The 13,279-nt window shown below is 40.8% G+C and overlaps 1 pseudogene; it reads left to right on the top strand.

The window, feature by feature from the left end:
• The first annotated feature begins 1,614 nt into the window (after positions 1-1,614).
• LOC149225563 (crocetin glucosyltransferase 3-like) lies at positions 1,615-2,944 on the top strand (annotated as a pseudogene).
• The last annotated feature ends 10,335 nt before the right edge of the window (positions 2,945-13,279 follow it).

Here is a 13,279-nt window from a genome sequence, read left to right as displayed (position 1 = left end):
GATCCACCCAAAGGGATCACTTCCCTTTGGCTCATTGGCAGAGCCTAATGCCAAGAGTGTCGAGGAGAATTGACCCCGTAACCTTCCATTAACAAGGTGCTTTAATGCAAAATTTCGATCAATTGAGCTAACCCTTGGGGCTTTTATTTTTTCTAACTTTTGCAAAAATTCTATGTGATTTTCTTGTTCATTCTAATATGAATTCAATAGTAGAACCAAATGCTTTGAATTAGCATCTCACAACATTAAAATTCAATAGTAAAACCAAATGCTTTGAATTAACATCTCATAACATTATTTTCTTGATAAATATTTCTAATGATATATACTTTTTTATTGACATTCATGGTAAAAAGTACTAATAGATTTCAACCCGGGGTTCCTTAAGACTACACCCACTCCCTTGGTTTATATGACAAAAAAATTTCACTTTGAGAAATATTGTTAAATGTTTAATTCTAATTTTTTAATCTCATTGTCATACTCTTGTGTAGGATCTCTTTTTACTTCCCATTTTGTATGTTGTGATCTATTTATCAATCTAATATCACTATATTTCCAAAGGCTAGCTAGGTCAATTGCAAATGCTCATGATATCACTTTGAATACTCCCTAACTTATGAAAATATTGAATGGTTTAAGTGAATTAAAGCTTCATTTACATTTCAACTTGGTGAAATTGCCACTACAAATAATATCTTCTTCTTCTTCCTTTTTAACTCATATGGTTTTAAAATTTCCTTAATATTTTTACAATAAATCTACTTATTATCTAGTCGATTTTTCTTCTCTACTAGATAAGAAGATATTTTGACATTTAAGTTGGTACTCTTATATATGGTTTAGCTCTTAAAAAAGTTTAACTATTGTGTCTATTATTTTAATATATGATTATTAATATTCTTACATTTTTCTATTTAAAAATTAAAATTCTTTAATATAAAAATATATTTATTACGTCGTAAGGTGTTTCCCTTTGAAAAGAACTCACTTAGCTGCATCCCTGTCATAATTTGTGCCATTGGATCTTTTGTTAGACGATTAGGTTGTAATTAACCATTGATTTAAATTGAATGGCGCAACGGTTGCGACTCGGTAGTTGGAGGAATGAACAGGTAACCGACTTCTTTATGAACCGTCAACCAACCTCCTTAACTTTTTATATCGATGAGGCGTTGTCTACGGAGCAGTTGTGGTTCATTGGGTTAAAGTTCTTGATTTCAAAACTAAGATATTAAGAGGCCACAACATGAATCTTGGTCGATTGCAGGATAAGATTTTGAGCGTATAAAAAACTGTATGGGTTTTGAGGGATTTGTTTGTTTTTATACAAACAGATTCGGCAACAGATTAACCCATGGAATTTCATTTGTAGAGTGCCATATGAGTTTATGAAGCCGAACACTGATTTTTAATTGGATTGTAAGTTATTTCTCACCACAGACGTCATTGCTTCGATCAACTTTAATTTTCTTGCTAGCACGCCTTCCGTTTAGTGAAATGTGAATCATTGAGCAGGAGGTGCAAGCTTTACAGAGCAATAGGTGCAATCTTTCCAACCTGCGCATTTGTCGAGTTCTCGGGCCATTTCGCTGCCTAAATTTTCCACCCGCAATGGATTCTACCACGCCCTTCCCCGCTGAGAATTTGAGCACTATCACCACCAAAGAGGCCAAGCACCATGTGGTGATGCTCCCCCTTCATGGCTCAGGGCCATATTATTCCCTTCCTACAGCTTGCCAAGCTTCTTGCCAAAAGAACCGGATTTGTCATCACCATAGCCAATACGCCTCTCAACATCCGAAGCTTGCGACCCAAGATCGAATCCACTAGCCCTGGTCTGGATATCCGCCTGGCGGAGCTGTCCTTCTCTAGCTATGCTCACAGTTTTCCTCCTCACACCGAAAACATGGACTCCATCCATAAACATCTTTACCTTCGTTTCTTGGAGGCCTCAGAGCACTTGGAACCCCATTTTGAGCACCTCATTCACCACATCACTCAAGAAGACGATGGGCGCTTGCCGCTATGCATCATCAGGGACATGTTCTTGGGATGGAAGTTGGACGTAGGGAACAGGTTGGTAATACCAAGAATCCAGTTATGCACTTCTGGGGCTTACGACACCTCCGTCTATTACTCCCTCTGCACTCATCTACCTCACACGAAGACCGACGTCGAGGAGTTTGTTCTGCCCGACATGCCACATGTTACACTGGATTGATCTCAGCTCCCTCTATACTGAAAAAGGGCCACAGGATCCGATGCCTGGATCTTGTTCATGAATCGCCATATATCTTGCAACGTGTGTAGTTAGGGGTTAATCTGTAATATGTTCGAAGAGCTTGAGCATAGCAGTCTCCGACACATGAGAAAATCCACTGGCAGGCCGGTTTGGGTGGTCGGACCGATCCTACCCTCTTCATTTCTCTCTTCCTCTTCTTCAAATACAACTGTTGATTCAGAATTTCTACTGCGGGGCAAGCAGGCAGAGGCAGAATATGCAAGGGCATCTTTGCTATGGCTCGATTCACAGGCGCCCTCCTTTGTGCTCTATGTTTCCTTTGGAACCCAAAATTCGATATCGTCATCACACATGAAGGAGTTGGCTCTCGGGCTGGAGTCGAGTCAACAACCTTTCATTTGGGTCGTTAGGCCATTGTTGGAGGTCCCATTTAATTCATAGTTCTCGGGTAAGTTTCCACCGGAGGGATTCGAAGAGCGAGTGAAGGAAAAGAAGTGAGGATTGCTTATCAAAAAGTGGGTGCCTCAGCTGCTGATCCTGTCACATCCTTCTACCAGAGGGTTCCTTAGTCACTGTGGCTGGAATTCGACGCTAGAAAGCCTGAGCCAAGGGATGCCTATGGATTTTTACGTTGTTTGTATAATCTGTATGGACATCACATATCTGGTCATGGTACATGAATCTTTTGTTGAATCATAGAGAGGAGTTTAAATTATTTATTGTTGTTGGTCACAGGTCAAAAAATTGCAAAGAGATAAAAGGTTAGATGTCATTGTAGACAGGAACCTCAAGCAGAATTATAATCCAATGGAAGTTGAAGCTATAATCCAGGTTGCATTATTGTGTACACAAACCTCACCTGAGGAATGACCAAAGATGACAGAAGTTGTACGCATGTTGGAAGGAGAGGGCCTAGCAGAACGCTGGGAGGAATGGCAGCAACAAGAAGTGATTCGTCGACGAGAATATGCACTGATGCCTAGAAGGTTTGAGTGGGCTGAGGATTCTACATATAACCAAGAAGTCATTGAGCTGTCTGAGGCAAGATGATGGTGATTTTTCAGTTGTAAGGAACACTTCTTATTTGAAGCAGATAATGCCTTTGTATCTAAATTTCTGAAAGTGACTCATTGAGAGCATAATCTTGTCTCATTTTGTGCTTGTTGAGTGTTTTATCACTGTGACAAAACTCCTATGAAATGTAAGGTTACTATACTTCCATTTCCTTGACATGAATGCAGACACATATTCTAGATAACTCTACACAGAAACACGTTTGAGAGCCATGGACAATGCCCTCATACAGGCCCAAAAACTCATCGATATCATCAAGCAACAATGAAGGCATTGTTTCGGTTGGTTCGGTTCCTAGAAAATTTAGAGAATGGAAGACAACATTCAACGACCACTTTCAATGGCTTAAATATGACCTTCAAATTCTTGTCGATGTGGAGCAGATTGTGCCTACTACAGCGTCTGAGCCAAAGCCAATCCTTTGTCAACCTGTCCCAGTCGTCGGCTTCATTGGCTTCCATATGAAATTTGATCAGGGGCGACTGCAGAAATGGCTTACCCAACCTACTTATCCAGTGGTTGGTGTGTGGGGTTCGAAAAACGTCCCTCCTCCAACTCATCTTTAACCATTTCGAGTGAGTGGTATCTTTGACGATGTCATCTTGGTTACTGTTTCTCAGGATTTTAAGATTGGAAACTTGTTGAATTCCATCGCTAAGGCACTGGATTTGAAAAATGACGAAAGCTTCGAAAATGATCTACTGAAGATGGCATTATGCTCATTCAAAAAAATGTTTGCCTCTTTCATTCAAGTTGTCTAGGAAAATGATGATGCACTTCTAGATGTTCTGTTAGCATCTGTTTCTATTGAATTTATGTTTTGTTAGCATCTGTTGCTCTTGAACTCATTCAAAAAATTGTTTGCCTCCTTCAATTCAAGTTGTCTAGGCAAATGATGATGCACTTCTAGATGTTTTGTTAGCATTTGTTGCTCTTGAATTTATGCCTTACGGCGTTTCCATTGCAATTTGGTGCAATCTCTAGTATATATATTTTTTAATCCTCTCACAAATATGATTTATTGTTAAAACCAAATGCTTATAAACCTTTGCACCTATTTCACTTTTAAATACCATTGCCAAAACCTTGAGCTCGTACACAACCCAGCATAAAACCAATTAATAACTATATGGAGGTTATCTAATCTACTCGTCCTATTTCACTTTTAAATACCATTACCAAAACCTTGGGCTCCTAAACAACCAATCATAAAACCAATTAATAACTATATCGAGGTTATCTTATCTGCTCGTCCTTTTACACGGAGTTTAAACTATATAATTGGTTGGTTTTTTTGTTTTTAATATATCTATGAATTTCTTAACCATATTTAAATACACTATAAAAACAAATATTTTTTACTTATTTATAATTTTATATTTTAATATAATTTTATACTAATATTATTGGAAAAATAATTTGATTGTATCGAGAAATGCCCTCTAATCTAATAGGGTAAAGATGTAATATAATGTCTTATAAATATTTTGACTAGTTCAAAATAAAATAAAAATAACTCTATGTTAAAATATAAATAACTTCAAACTGCCCACGGGTCATAAAATAGACGGTGATGGGGTGTACTATTAAGTCACTTCGTGATGTGAAGGTCAGCGATTCAAAACTTAGTGGGAAGGTCACCAATTCAAAACTCTGTGGGAAAAAATTTAGCCATGTTAAGCGCTGATGTGGCCCAAGTCTGGTGCAGTCCTTAGGTGATTTTCATGGTTTAGATGCCCTTGGGTCGCAGTTTCTCAAGCCATAAGTCAAGCCTGATGTAATATGTTGACAATTGATTTTGATAGTTTAGATGTCCTTGGATCACAGTTTCTCAAGCCATAAGTCAAGCCTGATGTCGACAATTGATTTTGACAGTTTAGATGCCCTTGGGTCGCAGTTTCTCAAGCCATAAGTCAAGCCTGATGTAATCTGTTGACAACTCATACAACTTGACAAAAAAAACCTCAAACTAAAATAATAAAAATAAAATTTCACGTTATTATTATTATTTCATTAATTTTTGTTGTGTTAGGGTCCCACCCTAACCCCCTTATTTATGTCATGGGATCACGTCATAGTCAAGAGTCAATAAAGCCAATATTAATATTTGTAAGTGGTTAACCCGCAATTAATGACGGGACCACAGTTAGTTGCAAATGGGCGGTAATATTAGATAGATGGTAAATGGGCGGTAGTATTAGATAGATGGTATTAATAAAACCCACGGTATTGGCCCGTGGTATTACATGTATGAGTCATATATAAAGGATAGAGACTCCCTGCGAGGAGTATCATGTCTTGTTTTGTAATCGAGCTCTGCTCTATTGGAGGTTGCCCCCTCGAAGAGGCCTGTGAACATTTCTCTCTGAGTAATAAAATCATTGCTATTATGTGTTCTGGGTATATTTTCTTTGCATATTCTGTGTTCTGGGTATCTTTTCTTCGCATATTCTATGTTCGGTATTACTTTGCAGGTTAAGAGCATAACAAGTGGTATCAGAGCACTTTCCAGGGCTCGGTGGGATCTCCAAATTTTAGCAAATTTTTTTTTTGGCTAGAGACGTGTTCCGGCGTCTTTAAACCACGGGATATGTCGTTAAGTGCATAAACCTGCGGATTTGGGGAGGCATGCACGCAGGAAATACAAGAGGTGGTCACGTCTGTTGGACTCCCTTGTAACCCCTGTGGGTACCCCTTCGAGTAGTAGCGCATTAGACAGAACCACGCACGGGCTGTCTTCCAGGTACCCTCTGGGTATATAGGAAGCCCCCTAGCTCCCTTGAAACCTCGCCATAGATAAACCTTCGGCCGTCTTGTGGCTACAGTACACCGAGAACAGCACTCGGAGAGATTACTCGCCCGTACGATAGGGTAGTCGGGTTGTACGGCTAAGGGTACGGTCGATCCTCCTTAGTTAGAGCCCTGAAACATTGGGCCGAGTACTACTATCAGACCCTTATGTATATTGCGATCTGTAGCACCTGACACTCCTCAAGACCATAGTTCCCTTTCTATCGGGGGATCACACATCACCTATTCCAGATCAGCAAGTGCAGCAGCAGCCGACATCAGTCCCGCAGCTCCATCAGATCAGCCGCAGCAGTTGTTCCACCATTCAGATCTCTCAGATCCACCAGATCGGAGTAGTTGTGAAGGGTTCTTGTCCCTGGATATAATTTTCACAGGACTTTTGGTGGCATTGACATTCTGAGGATTTGGCAACTGCAGTATTGATAAGGAAGGAGTAAAACTCCGTTAGGAGTTTTCCAAAAAAAAAAAAAAAAAAATCTGAGATCTTCCAGGGCGCTTATTGGTGACCTAGCCCATCAGAATCAGGACGACGAGCTGAGCAAGGTGGTACCATTCAATTTCTTACTAAAAAATTTTTAGGTGGTCCCAATTTTTCATCAGGTTGGTGTATGGTAGAAACTCGCGCTCAAGCGATGGCCAATGAAAGGATAGACAAAATTGAAGACCATGTGAACTCCCTCCAAACTGCGGTGAAGAATATTGAACTTGAGCTTAAAGGAATAAGTCTCCAGATACATGATGCACTCCCAAAGGGCAAGGAGCCAGCCCACGAGGAGGCGTATAATGGCCATGAATACCATGAGGGTGAGTCTAGCCACTCTCATCACGTCTGGCACACCCATCCACCACCTAGTTAGCGACCTCCCAAGTTGGATATGCATAAATTTGACGGTTCTCACACGTCCGCATGGCTAGCACAAATGGAGCAGTATTTCCAATTGAATCATATCATAGATGAGGGGACTAAGCTTATGGTGGGCACCATGTACTTGGACAATGAACGATGGCAATGGAAGGAATGGCATCAGCGTTGCAATGGACATTTTCAGAATTGGGCCCAATTTTCCAAAGCTCTTTGAAGTCGCTTTGAACAGGAAGACTCTTTTTTGGGGCATCTCACTAAGCTCCGACAGACGGGTACAGTGGAGGAATATATTACTGCTTTTGAAGCCTTAGCCTTCCGCACTAGGGGTCTCACAGATGAGTTCTACATGGAATGCTTTATCAGCGGTCTTAAAGAAGCCATCAAAGCTCAGGTTCTACTCCACCACCCTCCCACATGGACAGAGGCTTACCAGGTAGCTCGTAAGGTGGAACGCGCATTAACAGCCCAATCCAGCCGCCCCAACTTCCCCGCTAAAGGTCGTCCCTCACAGGCTCCCAATACGACTCAGACACTTAAGATTCAAAAGGTGTCACCGGTGGAAATGGCCGAAAGAAGGAAGCAAGGACTATGTTACTACTGTGATGAAAAATATTCCCCGGGTCATAAATGCAAAGAGCCCAAGTTTTTTCAAATAGATGCCACTGACTACAACTCCACCGAGGAAGATCCACCACTTGAGGAATCGGAGGCGATCGAAGAAGATAACCAAAAGGAGATTGTATCTGATGAACCAATTATTTCGCTAAATGCATTGGCAGGAATTTCTTCCCCTCAAACTCTCAAAATCAGGGGTTTTCTTAAACATCACCCAGTAGTAGTCTTGATTGATAGTGGAAGTACCCATAATTTCATCCATCAAAAGATCGCTGAAGCAGCACATTGTTTCGTCCGGGCAGTTTCTAACTTCCAAGTCCAGATTGCAGATGGGGGCACAATGAAATGTGAAGGTCGCTGTGAAAATGTCAAACTTCAAATGGGGGATTATCAATTGAAAACCCACATGTTTGCAATACACATGGGGGGTTGCGACATTGTCCTAGGCACGGAATGGCTCCGCACTCTTGGGCCAATCACAATGGATTTCCAGGAGTTATATATGAGTTTTAAGCAGAACAACTCCACACATACCCTCCGTGGACTACAGGCGGGAGCCCCCTCTATCATCAGCTCGCATAGGATGGAAAAATTGTTAAAAAAGGGCCATCATGGAGTGGTAGCTCAATTTAATGCCATCCAGGTAGTCGACACCATGTCTCTGCCAATTCATCCTGAGATGCAACAGATTGTAAATAAAGATCGGACGGTCTTTGACAAGCCTCATGAGCTTCCACCCTCACGAGGGGAACATGATCATAGCATCACATTGGTTCCAGGGGCCCAACCCCCAAATGTGCGGCCATACAGATATCCATTCACCCAAAAGAATGAAATAGAAAAAATCATCAAGGAATTGTTGGAAGCAGGTGTCATTCGTCCCAGCATTAGTCCTTATTCATCCCCAGTGGTCATGGTCCTCAAGAAAGATGGGGAGTGGCAGATGTGTCCCGACTTCAGGGCCCTCAATAAGTTAACAGTCAAAGATAAATTTCCCATCCCGGTGGTTGACGATTTGCTGGACGAACTCAATGGGGCTCAATTCTTCACTAAGTTGGATCTTCGCTCAGGCTACCACCAAATTCGCATGAAGGAAGTCGACATTCCCAAGACGGCTTTCAGAACTCATGAAGGCCATTATGAGTTCCTGGTCATGCCATTTGGTCTCTGTAATGCCCCCTCTACTTTTCAGAGCCTTATGAATCACCTCCTCAAACCATATCTCAGAAAATTTGTCCTTGTCTTCTTCAATGACATCCTCATCTATAGTGGCACTTGGGCGGCACATCTTCAGCATGTAGATCTACTCTTGCAACTGCTCCACACGCATAAATTATTTGTCAAGATGTTTAAGTGTTCGTTTGGCATGGAAGAAGTTGAGTATTTGGGCCACATTGTGGGGCGTGAAGGTGTCAAGGTGGACCCCAAAAAGATCCAGGCAATGCAAGAATGGCCTCAACCTAAGACCTTGAAAAGCTTGAGAGGATTTTTGGGTCTCACAGGCTATTATCGTAAATTTGTCCGCAACTATGGCCGCATAGCGAAGCCCCTAACGCAACTCCTAAAGAAAAATTCCTTCTTCTGGAACGAGGAAGCACAACAGGCATTTACCGCTCTCAAAACCGCCATGTGTTCCACTCCCGTCTTAGCACTACCGGACTTCACCAAATCATTTGTCATTGAATGTGATGCTTCGGGAACAGGTATTGGAGCGGTCTTAATGCAGGAAGGGCGACCATTGGCCTTCACCAGCCAACAACTAAGTGGGAGGAATCTGGGCCAATCTACCTACGAGAAGGAAATGATGGCCATCTTACATGCAGTCGAGACCTGGCGACCTTACTTGTTGGGGCGACGTTTCCAAATCCGCACAGATCATCACAGTCTTAAATATTTTTTGGAGCAACGCCTATCTTCCCCACAACAAAATAAATGGTTATCCAAAATGCTGGGATATGATTATGAGATCATTTACAAGAAAGGGAAAGACAACAGTGTAGCAGATGCATTGTCGCGCCAATTGAGGAGGAAAGTACTCTGCTCGCAATTTCCCTCCCCATTCCAGACTGGATTGAAGAGGCTCGCAGGGAATGGTTTTCACATCCCGGGCTCTCCCAACTCATTTCTCAATTGCAGGTAGATCCTAATTCCAGCCAGGGCTACTCGTGGCAGAATGATATTCTTCGCTACAAGGACAGAGTCGTAATATCACCAACATCCACCCTCAAAAGTCGCATTTTGGCAGAATTGCACTCATCTCCCATTGCAGGACATTCGGGCTTTCAGAAGACGTATGCTCGCACCAGAAGATCATTTTTTTGGACCGGCATGAAACAGGACATCCTTACTTTCGTAGCAGAATGTGACATCTGTCAACGCCACAAAGGGGAAACCGTCAACACACCAGGCACATTACAACCATTGCCCATTCCGGCGTCAATTTGGACGGAGGTCTCCGTGGATTTCATTACAGGTCTTCCAAAGTCTGGGAACAAGTCAGTCATCATGGTGGTTGTGGACCGACTGTCGAAGTATGCTCATTTCTGCGCCCTACCCCAACCATTTACACCAACTTTGGTTGCTCAAACTTTCATGGATCAGATCTTCAAATTGCATGGCATGCCCACTTCTATTGTGTCCGACCGCGACCCAATCTTCACCAGTAATTTTTGGCAGGAGCTCTTCAGAATACAAGGCACTCAACTCAAACTCAGTACTTCATATCATCCGCAAACAGATGGTCAAACCGAAGCCGTCAACAAATGTCTAGAAACCTACCTTAGGTGTTTCACTTCAGAAAAGCAACACCTTTGGGTACAATGGTTACCTCTGGCGGAATGGTGGTATAACACCAACTATCATGCCACCACCAAAATGACTCCCTATGAAGCAGTCTATGGTCAACTTCCGCCTTCCCCTACTTCTTATCTCACGGGGTGCTCCAAAGTACAAGCCGTGGATCAACTCCTACAACACTGCGCAACCATGCTCGCCCATCTGCGCGAGAATCTTCATCAAGCTCAGAACCGTATGAAGCAACAGGCTGACCAACATCGCTCAGAGCGCCAATTTCAAGAAAGGGATCAGGTCTTTTTGAGGCTGCAACCATATAAGCAAACATCACTCAAAGACAAGGGTTGTCAAAAGCTCTCTCCAAAATTCTACGGACCATACCAAGTACTTCAGTGCATTGGAGAAGTGGCTTACAAGTTGGCTTTGCCACCTACAGCAAAAATCCACCCAGTTTTCCATGTATCGTGCCTCAAGAAAGTGATTGGGAACAATTGCCGAGTTCAAACTAGTCTACCTGAATTGGACAAAGAAGGGTCAATCTGGCTTCAACCTGAACAGGTTCTAGACACACGAGACAAGCACCTGCGCGGCCGAATGATTAAGGAGGTCCTCGTCAAATGGAAAGACACCTCTCCGGAAGATGCAACTTGGGAACCAGCCACTATTCTTCAGCAGTTTCCGCAGCTTCAGCCTTGAGGACAAGGCTAGTCTTAAGGGGGAGGGCATGTTAGGGTCCCACCCTAACCCCCTTATTTATGTCATGGGATCACGTCATAGTCAAGAGTCAATAAAGCCAATATTAATATTTGTAAGTGGTTAACCCGCAATTAATGACGGGACCACAGTTAGTTGCAAATGGGCAGTAATATTAGATAGATGGTAAATGGGCGGTAGTATTAGATAGATGGTATTAATAAAACCCACGGTATTGGCCCGTGGTATTGCATGTATGAGTCATATATAAAGGATAGAGACTCCCTGCGAGGAGTATCGTGTCTTGTTTTGTAATCGAGCTCTGCTCTATTGGAGGTTGCCCCCTCGAAGAGGCCTGTGAACATATCTCTCTGAGTAATAAAATCATTGCTATTCTGTGTTCTGGGTATATTTTCTTCGCATATTCTGTGTTCTGGGTATCTTTTCTTCGCATATTCTATGTTCGGTATTACTTTGCAGGTTAAGAGCATAACATGTTGAGTAGTTAAAGTAAACTTAATTTGGTCAAGTTACGAGTGATTTTTGAACTAGAGGTTTATGAGAACCCATGGTATTGACCCATGATATTCATGTAAAATATAACCTATTTGAAGAGGAAAATTAAACTAACTTAGATCCATCTTAACTCTAGATCTAAGAATCCAAGAAATTTGATCCCTATCGATACTTGATATAATTAAGATAAATCTAATTTAATTAGACATCTCTAAAACATTCAAATATATATATATATATATTATGAATCAATGTCACTTGAAGTCTATTATAGGATAGTGGAGAACTCGCTCGAGCTTTGACACCTTGGAGCAGCTTTAGTAACTCATAAAAGAAACCATTTTAAATAATAATTAATTATTATATTTAAATATATATTCATGATTGAATTTGAATAAGTACAATAGATGTCTATATATATGTAGTGGGTGGTAGGATGTGTCCTAGGTAAAGGGTAGGACTTATCAGGATTACGCTTTAATGATTTTATAATAATTTCCTTTAATACATAATAATTATTACATTATAATTTTAGTTGTAATGTACTTAATTATTACATTATAATTTTAGTTGTGATATACTTAAGGTATATTTAAAATGGAAAAAATAATAAAATACTTTATTTGTTATGATTTAAATAAAAAAATAAAAATACATACCATGTACAACAATTTATCATATGTTATTAATTTAATATAGAACTTTTTAGAGTTATAACACTTTCTCGTTTAATTTTTTATTTATTTAAAGAAATGATTATCACTTTGTATTATAAAAGAGTTGGTTACAAGGCTAGTACCTTTTACATTTTCTGTATTCTCAGAGGCTTCACTACTCTAATACATCATTAATGAGTTTTTCTTGCCTCTCTGTGTTCTTTTCACTATAAATCTACATTGAAATCTGCCATAGATTCTACAAAAAACTCCCTAAAAAATAACATAATTTTAGTACATTACTCATAACAATAAAATTAAAATGCACCAAAAGGCCCAACTTTTGTGGCTTCGCCCAAATTCTCATCTGCCACATGAAGTGTGTTTTCTCCCTGCTTAGTTGAACCACGAACCTTTGGAACTCGTTGACTTTTGCTAGTTTCCCACTCTTTCATCTTGTTCTCAGAATCGCTGACAGGGGGGCATCCATTTCATTGACCTTGAGCTTCAAAATTAGTAATTCAACTTCCATGATAGCCATTTTCTTATCAAGCTTACCATTCACACCTCTTTTCCATTAGCTAAAGCTTCACATCCTTCTACTTCTCCGCCATTTCCAACCTTCTATTTGAAATCTCCATCATCCCTACTACTGCTTTTGAAAAATTATCAACTAATTGGTGCCAACACTCCTATTCGTTCTCCTCTGATTGTAAATCATGAATCACTAGTTCTTTTATTCTCGGACTCGTCACTCTAGTCCAAATGGTTAACCAAAGCTCAACAATTCTGATGGAGCACACCCAAAGGCCAACTCAATAAATACAGGTGAAGCTTGGGGCCTAAGGGACCATCACCTGCGAGGAGAATTAATTTCCATAATTACTTGAATCTAAAAGCCACATGGACAATCTTCTTTTGTCATGGAATTTAAGTCTCGACCTAAAATGAAGTGATTTGCATGTAAACCCATAATTTTATAATGAAAGGTTATGGTCACATGTGAATTAA

This window comes from Pinus tabuliformis, chromosome J (assembly GCF_031772625.1).
Source record: "Pinus tabuliformis cultivar Carrire ecotype Pingquan chromosome J, CPIR1, whole genome shotgun sequence".
NCBI lineage: Eukaryota > Viridiplantae > Streptophyta > Pinopsida > Pinales > Pinaceae > Pinus > Pinus tabuliformis.
This window is presented reverse-complemented; position numbering and strand designations above follow the sequence as displayed.